We start from the raw sequence: 8,082 nt of genomic DNA, 5'->3' as shown, positions 1-8,082 counted from the left end.
AGATCTACTTTTATGAGTAGATAGCAACAAAAACTGTCTTCCCTTTCATATGCAGATAGATGAAGTGATTGTTAACAGCTTCTGTCCTTAATTTTCTTTGGAGAAGGGTAGATTAAAATTCCTGATGTTTTCAGTGTAGGGAATTACTTCATTTCCTTCCACCTAAGACAATAATGACAACAGTATTATATATAGCTTTCTATATCAGAAAGGAGGAGGAAGTTACACCTATTAGAAGTGTAATGAATAATATAATCATCCTTGGCTGTTCCTCCCTGGATATGACTTCAGGGACTGAAAACTGTAAAAATAGTTATGACTCTCCTTTGTCCATCTGAGAGATTAAAACAATATTTAGTTCTGCCCCTGTTACCATGCTTCTCACATAGAACTTCGCATTTTGCGGCAGAACTAAAGGAAACCTTTAAGATGCATACTAGTGTTTACTGTACAGCCACCAGAGCTCTGTTGTTAGAACTGAGCCACTTCATTGTGAGATTTTATTTAACTCTGGCCAAGAGTATGGCAAAGCAGATTGTGCAACATTCTGTTTTTATGATTTCTGTTTAAACATATTAAACAGATTTTTAAAAAAGAATTTCATGATACAATCATTTGTTAATAACAAACACAGAGTTATGCATCTTATCTATTGTTGCCCTTTAGAAATTCTTATTATAGGAAACTTGCAAGATTAAACCTGAGTATCTTAGTTCTAAACACTACCAGAATTAAGCTGAGTGAGACTCAGGCCATGCCAGCTCCACTGAAGGTTTTCAGAAAAGATATCTCATGTGAATACATATGTTTCTGCCCATTCATTCAAAGCCTGTTCTCCCTTCTTTTTTTGTGTTCTCTARCTTGAAGCCAGGACCATTCCTATCTCTTTCCCACCCTTGATTTCTCTTCCCAGTCTCATTTTTCTGGCACAGAAAGCTCTACTTCTTTCTGGCTTTCTTCCAATCTACATCTCTTCCTTTCAACAGTCTCCCGCTCACAGTTTTTCTCTTTTTACTCCACATCCTACCTCATCGACCCTTCTTTAACTCTTCAGATTACCTTCCTAGACCCCACACATCTTGTCTTGTCCCCACTGCTTCGAGAGTTGTCTCTCTCCTATTTCTAGGTTCTCAATCATCCCGTCTCCCTGTGCTACACTCCCCCAATTGCAGCTGTAGATCTCAACCTGTCCCAGTGCCAGACTTAGAACTGAATCATTAAAGTTGGAAAAGACCTCCCATATCAAGTCCAACCTTTGACCAAATACCACCATGCTCACCAAACCACATCAGGAAGTTCCATGACTTCTCATTTTTTGAGTACTTCCAGGGATGGTGACACCACCACTTCCCTTGGGGGCCCATTCCAATGCTTAACCACTGTTTCAATGAAAAAACTTTTCCTAATGTCCAGCCAGAACCTCCCTTGGCACAACTTGAGGCTGTTTCCCTTTRTCCTATCACTAGCTGCCTGGGAGAAGAGGCTAGCCTCCACCTTGCTACAGCTTTCTTACAGGTAGTTGTGCAACTTCCTTTTGGGCAGTTAGTGATAAGTTTTCCCTTCAGCCTTATTTTCTCCAGGCTAAATAAGTCCAGCTGTCTCAGCTGCTCCTCATAGGATTTATGTTCCAGCCCATTCACCATCTAAGATGCCCTTCTCTGGGCACAGTCAAATGCCTCAACAGTCCATAGGGCCTGCTTTCAGTTTTCCATTATTTACTCACCTGGAGGTTTGCAAAAATGTGAGTACTTGACCAAGTACTCTCCCAGTAGGCACATAACCAGCCTCACCTGCTGGTTAAACATTCCTGCATTTATAAACTGTCTGTGGTCACATTTCCCCATGTTTACTGAAGGAAGTTCCTGGGCACCAGTCCTTTAGAAGTGCCACTCTCGACATTGTTGAGTAGCTGGTCACTGTGCTTGCCTGAGGCCATGTGTCAAAGTGTCTCTCTTCCCTCCTCCCTGTACAGTCCAGTTCTTTGTTACTTCTCAGACTGTGCCTCTTGAATTTAGCTCATCAGAAAATTACACCTCCCCCATATTCTTACCTGGGGGCAGAGTAACCCAAATGATCTTCCAGGATGTAGGACACCTGGATTCGATTCCAGCCCTGGTCTTGTCTCTGTAGAGAATTCTGTAATAAGGCTCTCACACTGAGCCAGTCTGCTAACACGATTTGACTCAACACACAAACACCGTGCACAATGAACTTGAACAATGAGTTTGAACTCAAATGTGAGCTGAAGCTTGTGCTAACACACCAGCATAAAGGTACCTACTCAGTCTGTCCTRTTGCATCTGTTCCCTTTCTTAGGGAATAGCTACATTTTACAAGGACAGAGGGAAGAAAGGAAATTAGTTGAAAGAGACTGTCTTCCAAATGGAATGGCACCTTATAAAAGAGAACATAGTGCATATGCAACACAATAAAAATGACTGTGACAAGGGGAGAGTGCCCTCCTTTTAACATGCCACAGTTAAGATTTTTGTAAACAATGGCACTGCTGCAGAACACTTCTTACAGGTATCAGACAATGCTGTCTAGTATGGCTTTAAAATAAGCTTTTGTAGTTTTCTGAAGTATGATCATCTGGTTTTGTTTATATGAATGTCATAATAACAATTTCAGAGACCATGAATCTGTAGTGCTTATTGTCATCCATAAATGTGTATAAAAGTGAGAAAAACACATCACAGCCTTAAAATTTTCCACTTAGGTATTTTTGTTCAGCCCCCATTTGAAAAGAGAAAGAAAAAATCATGGCCATACTCTGTTGGTCTTCACCTGTGCCACTAAGAATTACAAGTTATCACACCTTTCACTTTTTTAGTTATAGTGGTATCCATTGGTCCAATTCTTTTGTGAACCTTTGTGAACATTTTTTGAAATGTAATGGTTCTTTACAGTTTAGGATGTTTTCATTACATTCTATAATTTTTTTTTCCTGCAGCCCCTTATCAACATTTTGCTTCTGTTCTTAGTGCCTTACCCTCCACGAACAAATCAGCAGAACTACTGTGTTCTCAAGTGAACTGCACAGATTTATAAGAGGCGAGGTTTTGTTTCTAAGCATTTAGACATGAATAACAACTTTGAATAATAATTTCTTTCCCTAACCATATATTAATAAAGAAAAATAAAACCTCTGTTAATTACTTATTTTAAGTCTTTCTCCATTAAGCATTTTAAAAATTTGTGACTCTCTGAACACTTGCCAGTTTGTCCATGTTTTTATTTTTCTGACACCCATTTTATTACACATGGAGTGTCACCATGTGTCTCCACAGTAACAGAGGATAATTCCTTGTAGTGTGATAATTCTTCTGTGTGCGAAGCTTAGATGATGCCACTATTTTTGCTGCCAAATCTCTCACATTTAATTTATCGAACATGGCATCTTTCAGTCATACAACACATCTCAACAAGTATTTTCCTCTCCAAAATTTATTGTAGTTATTTGCTTTTGGATAAGATTCTGATAGTTCTGATAAAGCCGGTACAATTGGTACTTTATTTCAGAATATTTGATAGTAATATATGATGATATTATCAGAATATCTAATGGTCTGTTTCTTGAGATATTCTGCCCACGTTTACACCCTTACTCAGGACTTTATATTGATGTATTATTTTCAATTGTGTTGGAATTTCTAAATGATTTTAACCTATGATTTTTGTAATTTATTTTATATTTAGCTGATAGTGCAGTAAATGGTACTTGAAGAAGTCTCAAAGAACTGAAAAGGATATAATACACAAAATTTAGAGAATTCAAATAAAATAATAGGGGTATTATTATATATTTTAATATATTGTCTTTATAGACRCATGGAAAAATATTATATGACTACCCTTTCACCACTTTGGAGTAATTCACTTTCTGAAAGATATCATGAGGAATCTTAAGGAAAACACTGATGGATTCTTTAACGAATATTGGAGTATTGTAATGAGTTAAATAAATAAATTTAAAATTATCCTTTTTTTTTTTTTTTTTTTTTTTTTTTTTTAAGTGGAGCTGCAGAAAATGGAAAGGCATCTGTAATTAAATGTTGCATTTCTGAAAGAGCAGAAGGTGTCTTGAGGTATGGTTGAATAACTTCCAGAATAGTAGATTAGCAGAGAAAATAAAATCTTTGATGCTGAGGAGCACCAGCTTGAATTTTATTCAATGGAGAATTTAGAATAGGCATAGAAAGGTCACAATGGTAGGAAAAAAATTATTTGTTTGTATTCAGAGTGTCTTGAGCAAAGTAGGTATCTCTGTGCATTAAAAAAATAAAAACTGTCTCCCTCTCAAATGTAATTGAAGCCACTATGCAGTCAAAGAAACAGATTTTTTAATAGGGAGAAAGTGGTTTCAGTCAGACTAATACATTTTGTTAATAATTTTAATAATACCTAAGGTGGTGTTGTGGGTTAAGATTTCTCCTTTTGTTTCCTTTCTTAGGGAATATTTCTTTCTTGTTTTGTTCCTGGGATACACTGATTGTCAGGTCATCCTTTTGATGTTTGGGCAATTGGTAAAGACAATAGGACCTACCCACCATAAGGATCTCCCTGAGCACTCTTGCTGCCTGTCAGTTTTTGTTTTTTGGGGTTTTTTCTCCCTCTCTTTGGAGAGAGGGAAGCTCTTGCTGGAGTTTTGGGGTCAGGGAGGGTATATGTGTGGGGTGGGGGGTAACTTCACTTTCTGCCCTGCTTGGCTTGGAGGAGGAAGGTCGACCTGCTAGCTGCGTGGGAGAGCTCACCTGCTCTTTTCTGCAGAGCCCATCATCTCTGCTTGTTGGTTCCTGTTTGCTGCACTGTGATCTTCTGCCCCTGTGCCTTGCCTGGGACCCCTGAGATTCCAGCTGCGATGGTTGAGCTCTGCTGCCTCCCGTCTCGCAGCTACAGGATTCTGCTCGTCTCTTTGCCATCCTGGGGTTTCTTGCTGTCCAGAGGAGCACCAAGATCGGCATTTCCGCTGTGAGTTTGCAGAGTAACTTTTCTCCATCCACCTCTGCCGCTTTGTGTCCRCCATTGGCCACGCAGGAGWTCTGARCCAGCCGGGACCCGCGCCACAGCGCCCCCTGCAGCCACCGGRGAATCATCGCACCYGCCCTGCCCGRCTGGGAGCCAACAGSGCCCCTGCCGACTGGGACCGTAACTGCACCAAAGGGGAGGATGTGTCTCTGTAAGGCTGTCACTGGGTTTGGGACTGGGCTGGTTGTTGCTATTGTTATTGTTACTTGTTTCACCTTGTTGAACATATTAGTAAAAACTGCTATTCCCTTTTACTCATATTCTTGCCTGAAAGCCCATGATTTTCAAAGCTATAATAATTCAGAGGGAAGGGGGGTCATATCCACTACTTCAAGGGGGGTGGGGGGTGTCCCTGCCTTCACTGGCAAACACCTGTCTTTCAAACCAAGACAGGTGGCAAAGGTACTATTCAAAAGATATGGAATTATAGATGCAGAAGTTCTTGTGAAATCTGAGTCACCATTTTCTCCCTTAATGATGCATGTAGGAGAGTATGCCTTTTTTTCATTTATTTCCTGCCAGCTAGAGGTAAGGACTTCTGGAATTTTGGTAAGGAAGAAAGCAATCCTTTAGTGAGGGAATGAAAAGCTAAAGTAATCTTAACATTCCTAAATTTCCTGGCATACTGTAAGAAATTTTTACTTGTATTGGAAAGGTAGAATCCTAAAATCATAGGTTTCAGTTGGAAGAGGCCTTAAAAAACATCTGTTTCCAAGTCCTTACCGTGGCCAGGGAACCTTCCACTAAACCAGATTGCTCAGGGTCCCATCCAACCTGGCCTTGAGCACTTCCAGGGATGAGGCATCCACAACTTCTCTGGGGCAACCTGTTCCAGTTACCCCACCACCCTCACAGTAAATGGTGATATATAATATCTAATCGAAATCTACCCTTTTTACCCTCTTTTAGGAGTTGAGGACAAAAATATGTTGATGAATGTGTGTGATTGGCAGTGTTGGACGTCCTGCTTGGGTGGCTGTTGCAGGGAGGCTGAAAACAAAAAGGTGTAACTGGCTGTCCTGTCATCACTGGTTTTGGTTTCTGGTGATAACTAGCAAAATGACAGGACTTGATGTAAGCAAGAAAACCCTTAATATTTAACAGATTAACAGACATATTATATTTTACAGACAGTGGAAGATAAACCATGAACAAAAAGAGAGCTTTGGGAAAGTGTAAAGAAAAATCTTCAGAGATGAAAAAATCAAAGGTTATGTTCATCATCACAACCAGTGATGACAAAGATTTTCTTATTATGAATACCTTATCCATAAAAAGATCCTGAGTGCTTCCTCCTCCTTTCTCCTTATTCACTTCAATCTGATCTTTTAACTGCTATTGGACAGTACAACCAAAGTTTTCTATCACTGAAAGCTGAGAATAGAAAGCTGTCTGGCATGCCTTCTACTCAAATCTCTCAGGAAGCAGGGGTAAAAATACCAATACAAGGTATAACAAGGACCAATTGGCTAGAAGGGGCATTGCTGAGCAACTTCAGGAGGTGAACTAACTTCTCTACAGGAACCGACTGGGCACTATTCATTATTTTCTAGTCACCATCCTTGGTGGAAAAGGCCCAAGAGGAAACAAGGATAAACTAGAGCATGAATGCCTGATTTCCTAAATTATGGTACTGGAAAAGGTTTCGGTTTCTTCAATCAAAAGTAGAATTAGAAGAAAAGGAGCAGAGGCAGAGTTAATACCATGAATAATAAGTAGAATACTGTCGGGCAAGATTAGCTAGACTTGGTAAAATGGCATTACAATTAGATTAGTGGTTTCAAATAACATCACATCATCAATATTAACAAGGCAAATTGTTAATCTGTTTGTTAAACAGAACTAAGAAGTAGGGGACATTTGGATATTTATAACATGATCACAGATGACTCCAACAGGAAAACAGTGTGATAATTTGAAATATCCTCAGTGTTTGAGTAGCACAGTCAGCAAGTGAGAAGACTTCGAGATCTTGATACATTATTTATTTTCTTTATTATTTTCATTATTTACACTTCAAAACATTTGATTTGGAAGAAGTATTTCCTGTAAAATCAGCCCAAGACAGTATTAGTATAGTCCTGAGAGCCTTCAGGGACACAGTCACCTCCTCTTTGAAATTAGCAAGGTTTTTAACGTGGTTTTAGTTCTGAGCATGGCTGCAAGTGCTCTTGGAGAGACAGCCATACAGTGACACTTCGGTTCTGAATCCTAAAACAAATTGCCACGGTGTGGGAAAACTCCCAGAGCATGGCCAGGACAACAGGCAAACATTTCTTGGTGAGGGAASTGATGAAAAGGAGGAGATCACACACTTCAGTCAACCACTTGCTTTTGTGAGAAGAGGGAGGCACAAGAACCATGCTGAGGTAGGACTGGGGCTGCAGTCAGTGGGATGTAGCATCCCTGGGTAAATAACAGCTCTGTCCAGACTGCTGGATTGGACAACACTTGGTGTGGTTACATCTAGTGCCACCAACACCATTGGATGTGGGTGGCCATTGACAAGATGAGTTGCTGACAGCTGCTCAGGCACACTTTGATGGTAACCCTCGTGTGTGGACAGTGTGGCTTACAGTGATGGGATGTGGAATGATTTGCTATCAGGAGGAAGGGCCAGGCCAGGAAGGTCCCTGTGCCCCAGGCTGTCTCAAGTCAGGCCTGGATTTCCCCTTTGAAGCCAACAGAGAGAAGGGTATGGTGGGGAGAGGCAGAGGAGAGGAAACTGAAGATTTCTCCCTCTGCCAGGATATTACTGCTTTGCATGTACTGGCTGACAGACTTGTTCAATGGCTCATTTAGGGAGTGTCCCTGAAGAAAAGCTTGCATGCCATCAACTTTTTCAGCTTCCAATACCTTTTTGCCCCATGATAGGTGATTTACTTCTATGTGATCACTGCAATTTATTTTTCAGGAGTCCCAGAGATATGCACTACTTATCTGGAACCTATTCAGTGGAGAAGGTGGGAAGGGAAGGGAAGGGCCCCATGCTGGGCTTCTAATCATTTCAATCTGCAGGTGATGAGGCACATCCCTGGTGTTCTGAGTTTATCT

General features: G+C 40.4%; 1 long non-coding RNA gene across 1 annotated transcript in view; it reads left to right on the top strand.

Moving 5' to 3' along the window:
* Positions 1–5,012, top strand: part of LOC130583783 (uncharacterized) — a 33,313-nt gene extending 28,301 nt beyond the window's left edge. The window contains exon 4 of the long non-coding RNA XR_008966449.1: positions 4,771–5,012. This is a non-coding gene — a long non-coding RNA (uncharacterized LOC130583783). The remainder of the gene's footprint in view (positions 1–4,770) is intronic.
* Positions 5,013–8,082: the final 3,070 nt, after the last annotated feature.

Source organism: Malurus melanocephalus, unplaced genomic scaffold, assembly GCF_030028575.1.
Source record: "Malurus melanocephalus ecotype Western Australia unplaced genomic scaffold, MMel_1.1 scaffold_626, whole genome shotgun sequence".
Classification (NCBI taxonomy): domain Eukaryota; kingdom Metazoa; phylum Chordata; class Aves; order Passeriformes; family Maluridae; genus Malurus; species Malurus melanocephalus.
Note: the sequence above shows the minus strand (reverse complement) of the source record. Positions and strands in the feature narration are given on the sequence as shown.